Genomic DNA, 7,058 nt, shown 5'->3' on the forward strand with positions numbered 1-7,058 from the left:
TAGTATTATTCCGAAAATCAGATGATTTCTAAATACAAATGTGCAATTATCAAGGGACAAATTTAAATGGGAAATAGCTAAATTTACATATATTAGAAGATTTCCCACAAATTTTTCGCATATATTGACTCATTAAAAAATATAATATCTCATTAGCAAAGGACTCACTTACAAATTCGAAATGTTACAACTATACCAACTTCATTATAGTGTTTTGATATACAATTTCCATGGCGATGGGATGATTTTCCTTGATGATACTTTATTTCATTAATTACAGATTGCAAACTCGCTTTTCTCAAAATCAGTTTTTTGAAATAATTTATCAATAATTAACATAATATTTTCTTTTAATAAAATATTTTGTACGCTATTTTTTAGTAAAGTAGACTTAAATTTCTCATGTTCATGATATGCTTTTTTATTTATAAAATTTTTCATTGGAAAATAATTTTAAAAATTAAATAATGCCTAAATTGTATCATATAAATATTTATGATATTTTTAGCATTTTAATAAATATCTTATATTTAGCTAGTTTTGAAGAGGTCATATTATATAAAATTTGTGTTATACATCTCGTTAAACCCTGAAAAAGTCAAATGTAGAAAATGCTTGTGGTATGTTCAGCTGTCAGATTTTTTTTATGTACTATTTAAGAAGAAAAATATAAGCAAAACTTTAAATAGCTTTAAAAAAACTGTATCTGACTTAGGTAGTCACCATAATCGATTATTTTTCTTAAGAATAATACCTGGAAAAAATGCTTGGCACAGGGGCAGATCTACACACTTCGTGAAATGTGTTCTTTTGTAACATTTCATTGGCGTGTTATTATTTTATCAAGTTAGATAATATTTTTTTTAGTTTTAGATTTGTTTGGAATTGAAAAAATAAAGTAAATAAAATGATAACAATCAAACACATGTGATGAAGATGGCAATAGAAATATAAAATGTGTCTAATCTCTGAGAAAGATACTTCAGACATTTTAGATCAATTTTCAAAACAATTCCAGATTACTATAAAAAAAAAATAATACCCCAGAATATATACCTCGCATATTCCGAAATACTTCAAAACTCAAATTTCATGCCATCCTTTGTATATGATAGGTCAACTCCAACTGAATATTTCCTACTTTTTCAAAGACCTACCTACACTTTTTGGGTTTTTAATATTGGCTATTCTTTGACCTACCCTTTGCATCCATTTCCTGAGCAACAGATTTTACTCTTGACACTCTGTTGCTTTAACAAATGGAGCATACACTATTATGTCATTTCCACTGTATGAAGATGTGAGATCATTTGAAAAGACATGAGCATGAAAATATGTAATAGTTTTAAAAAAGGTGAAATATCTACTCTTACAGATATGAAGAAAAAAAATGACAATGACATTGGAAGGAAACTCTTTCCCATTCGAAATAAATATTTCCAATTTGAAAACGAGAAAGGGAGAAAAGTAGCATCGGTCAGTTATATTAAGTACCAATCGGTAAACTTCTAAGAAAAATTTATGAAAATGAAAAAGAAATGTGGATATGATTTTTAAAAATAAGAAATGATTTGAAATAAGAAAGGTTCTTTTTGAGAAGAAAAATCGGAAATGGTGAGCGGAAATTGGAACGATTTTTTTTTTTACCCTGATGAAGGGCATAGTATTGTTTAAAACCACATGAAGATCTGGATGAATATTGAAAACAATTTACTTAATGTAAGGGGCGGGTTCATGAGGACTGAATTATCACGGGTGATTCAAAATTTCTTATTTGCATAAATTTTAAAAACAATTTTGAACATTAACCACAATTAATGAATTTTTTATAATATACTAAGTTTAATATCTAGGTTAGGTAATTTAATTTATTCTATAATTACAGTAAGTTCCCTATTTAATCAGAGAAGAGGGAAGAAGTGAAAATGATTATCTATCATTTTCAGAGAAGTACAAACTTGTACCAGACATTGTGGAATCTTGTCGCGGTCAAGGGGCAAATTTACACAGGTGGCATCATGGTACAATCCCATGAAAAACACAATTAAAATAATATGATAATTTAAGACTTTTAAAAAATTATGCTCTAGATGTCTTAACACTTTAAAAAAACATTTTTTTCTAGTCATAATATATCAAAAAAAATTTTACAATTGAGATCGGCTTAAAGAATGTGATTCATTTTGCTTATTAGATAAATTCAGTTTGATTAATTAGCTAATTTGTTTAATTAACAATTAAATAATAAATAAACAATCAACAGAATAATCATTTTGTGTGAGATAAGGAATAGACGCATCTAAGTTTCTATCTTAGATAATTGTATAAATTTGTACAACTTATTCCAACCTACATAACTTCATACAAAGATTGATGAATTTTGTGGTAAGTATATTTACCATGACCCTAAAAAGGGTTCACAATTAACTATTTAACTGGAAATTATTGTAAAAACTTCCTTTTGACTCTAATAAGTCAAACATTCTTAAATGATTGGAAAATAAACGTAATAAAACCAGACTTTCTTTCCTTATATGAAAAAAGCTATTATGACATATTTTTGTAGCAAGCCCAATCATCAACGTCAGAAGACAATCATCATCAATAAAGGAGTTAATAACTTATCATAGACCTTTTATCAAGCATCATAAATAACAATCAAACTTTAATCAACATTTTTCCAATAATATTCTTCGCCATATATGACTTCCCATATATATGCCCATGTAGAGTAGAAGTTAACGACACGGTAAAGATTCACAAAAGGAGATGCAATTACATAAAAAATAATCATATAACAAATATCTTATTCCCTTTTTCCTAAAATGAAATTCTAATGTTTCAAATTTTTATTTAAGATTCATAAAATAGATTTATTATAAAATATATTTATTTTGTGTTTGTTCTCAAGTAAAATCATTAACTATGATAAAGTTGGTAATATTACACGTGAAAATTTTATTTTTGTAACCAATAATTGAAGAATATAAAATGAATTTGCTGAATTATTTCAGGCAATTAAGGTATCTGTCTACGTCTAAAAGGCCACTTTTGGTCAAAATTCACAATTTTGTTTTTTTATTTTTTTATTTGAAAGTGCATTTATTTAGATTTCTAAATCTGTATTTATTTTTCTCCTACGATTGATAGAAATGGAGATATGAAGATTTATGTAATTCAAAAGAGTCGAAAACGAAACCGGAAGTGCTTACCGGAAGTTGAATGTTTTTCGTCGTTTCATCAAACATACGCTCCTAAAATCATAAATTAGTTATTTTTTTAAATTTATACAAAACTATGTGCAAGCCACCTAAATTTGAATTAATTTTCAGCTCTTTATATACAGAAAAGATTGGCAACAGCTGCTTCTCGAACATTGTTTACGTTTGAAAACATCTGCTCGTCTCGTGCTATATGTTTATTTACTTTGCTTTTTCGAGAGAATACAGCTTACTGGGATAACAGCCTTTGTAGCTAAAAATCCCTAAATCCCCCTCATTCAAACAAACAAAACAAAATACAGCTTAGTTTGATTTGAATATTTATTGCTTTTTGTTTAAAAAGTGTTTTAAATGGGTGGAAAAAGCATTAACAGAAGTAAGAAACGAAAGTTTCATGGAAATAGGCATTCTTCTTCGATGCAAGCTGCAGACTCTGTTGGTGTATCAGATTCAAAACAAAAGACTTGCAGCGAAAAGAAACTGCTGAATTCGCAGTTATGTGAAGATAATGTTCCTGATTTGAAAACAAATAACCTTTCTGGATTTCGAATTATGGATATCGAGATATTAATAAGTGTTTTTACTCTTTTATGTTGTCCTTTATGCTTCAAAAGCAACTTGTATTTGATAGAGGATTCTACCTTTGGATTGTGTTCGAATTTCTGCCTCAAATGCAAGAATTGCTCCTTTTACAAAGGTTTTTCTTCATCTAAAAAGAAAAACACATCCAATGAAATAAACACTCGACTTGTGTGTGCACTTAGAATCATTGGAAAGGGTTATACGGCTGGAAAGAAATTTTTTGCTACCCTCAATTTTCCATCTTTTCTTTCCAAACAAGCATTCAGAATGCAGGAACTGAAGCTTCTTCGTGCTGCTCGTTCTGTTGCAGAAAATTCAATGAATATTGCTGCTACTGAGTTAAAAGACAATAAAAACCCTGCTGCTATTACTGAATGTGGTGTATCTGTTGATGGAACATGGCAACGGAGAGGGTTTTCATCACTGAATGGAGTAGTGAGTGCAATCTCTGTGGCATGTGGTAAGGTGCTGGATATTGAAGTGATGTCTCAGTTTTGCCAATGGTGTCACACGAAAAAGCTGAATTTATCATGTGCATCGAAACATCAGTGTGCAAATCATAAGGGTTCATCTGGAAGTATGGAAGTGCTTGGTGCTTACAGAATATTTGAGCGTTCCAAGAGTTGTCGTAAACTCATTTATTCACAATACTATGGAGATGGTGACTTTAAGGGCTATGATACAGTTAAATACATTTATGGGAAAGATTCCGTTTCAAAACTGGAATGCATTGGCCAGGCACTCGTTTGAGAAAATTAAAGTCATCGAATAAATCTCTTGGTGGAAAAGGGAAATTAACAGACTCCTTCATAAATAAGTTGCAAAATTACTATGGGATAGCAATTAGAGCTAATGCAGGGAATTTATTGCAAATGCAGAGTGCAACCATTGCTGCATTTGCTCATACATGTTCTAATAATAAACATCCCAACAGGAAAGGACAGTTGGTGTAAAAATCAACGTGCAATTTCCTGTGGAAAAAAATTCAAAGAAACAAATGCAGGTCTTCCAAAGAACATTATTAATATCATTAAGCCAATATATATGCAGCTATGCGATCAAAACTTATTGAAAAAATGCTTACACGGTAAGACTCAAAATGCCAATGAAAGCTTCAATAATCTTTTGTGGACAATAATTCCCAAAAACACATTTGTGGAGCTACAGACTTTACGTTTGGGAGCATCAATAACTGCAATAATTTTCAATGATGGATTTTATGGTCTCTTGGCAATTTTTTTTGAACTGGGAATAACTCCTGGGGATTATACCCTGAGACACTTCCTTTCTCTCGATAAAGAAAGAATCATCACGTCAAAAAGGCAGTCATTGGGTACAACAAAAGTTGCCAGGAAAAAATTAAGAGCTGTTAGAAAGAAGAAAACAGATAAAATTGTTAACAAAGAAGGTGTATCATATAAATGTGGTGAATATTAATAAAAATAAAGAGAGATATTTTTCATAAAACACAATTAAAAACTTTAAATGCATTTTTTGAGGAACTTTAATTTTGTAAAAATTTTGATACGCAAAACATGATATCTCAAAATATTATGAATATTTTTTAATGAAATTTTGTATGTATGTTATTTATACTATCCTAAAGGCAATGAACTAGGATTATAGTTTTGAGATGAATAGTTTTTTATTTAGAGCTCATTAATGTTGTTTATGCATAAGAATTTTGATAAATTTTCAGTTAGGAAATACTCGAACTGCTATAACTTTCTTATAAATGCAAATATTTCTTAGATCCTAGTTCATTGCCTTCACTAAAGCTCTAACTATATTTTGTAGAAAAAGAATTTGAAAATTTTGATTAGAATTCTTGTTAGGATGTTTTGCGTTTTACACCAATTTTCACAGTTTTTTACCCAAATTTCCCCATTTGACTGAGTTGCAAATTACATAAAACTTTTTAAATGGTATTATTCATTGTTTTGAATTGCAATAACCTAAAAAATAAACTAAAAATGAAAATTAAACAGTTTTTTCAAAAATTTGTCTTCGCACGTAGACAGATACCTTTGTTATATTTATATAAGCTTTAAAACTATAGAGGTATAGAAGTATACATTTATCAATCTGAATCATGTTGATAGAATCCTCAAAAAGTCGGAGTTTTAATCTATTAAGTATTAATCATTCACCCTGCTTCATGTCTGTAAAGTCTGAAAGGGAACATGAAATTCATCATATGTGTCTTATATTTTTGGCGGAAAATCTGAAACTTTATGTCATATTTATAAGAAATTGAAAAACTCAAATATATATAATTTAGAAACTTACATATATTTATTTCGTCTCTCATCTGCGTCTCTGAGATGCAGTTTTAGAATTCCGTCTACATCTTTCCATCAGTTCCATGCAAAGAGCATACAAAAAGAGAAGATCACACTGAGAAATGGAAAAGTGCACTTTCTTGCAAAGGAGAGATATGTTGACAACTAGGATAGAATCTTTTCCATCAGTTGAAAAAAAAATGTATCTCTTCAGACTAATTCCTCAAATATCCGTTTTCACCTCCTATATCAAAGAAATCGAAATCTTTGAAGTACGTCGGCATCATATTATTCAATACTTGATATGAATGTCTTGCTCTCTCTTGATAGCAAGATATACGAACATATCTTTTTTAATACTTACCTAAGTATTAAAAAATAATTAATTTACTATATTTTCTAATTGTCACAAAAGTGATCAATAAAAATGATTTTTTTTATAGATTGAAATTAATCTACTCCTCATTTTTTAACTGCTCATTAATGATAATTCTTATTGTAAAAGATTTGAAAAATTTTCAGCAAGAAATTAAAATTTATAATCAAATGTATTTATTTTATTGCAATGATATATGTTTGTTGCATTTATGTAATTTATAATTATATCAATAAAGAAAACGCATTTCTTTCTGTGCCTTATCATCCTTTTGAATATATCTTCTGATAATACAAGCCTGTGTATGTGACTGCATATCTGTATGCTCTTAACAACACATAACGTCGGACTTAGTACTCCTAAATCTAACGGTACTTAGTAGTTCTAAGTTCAATGGTACAATTATTAAGAATACTACTTTTTTGACACACACATTTTTCAGACGTGGAGAAATTACATTTAAATGTACTTTTTGAAATGATAAATTTAATTGTAATTGTATTTAAAATACTCAGCAATTGACAGTTTTAGCCTTTGTCCTGAAATACAGATACACAAAGATGACTTTTACACAATCTAAAAGTTTAAAGTGTTTTT

This window comes from Argiope bruennichi, chromosome 2, assembly GCF_947563725.1.
Source record: "Argiope bruennichi chromosome 2, qqArgBrue1.1, whole genome shotgun sequence".
Taxonomy (NCBI): Eukaryota; Metazoa; Arthropoda; class Arachnida; order Araneae; family Araneidae; genus Argiope; species Argiope bruennichi.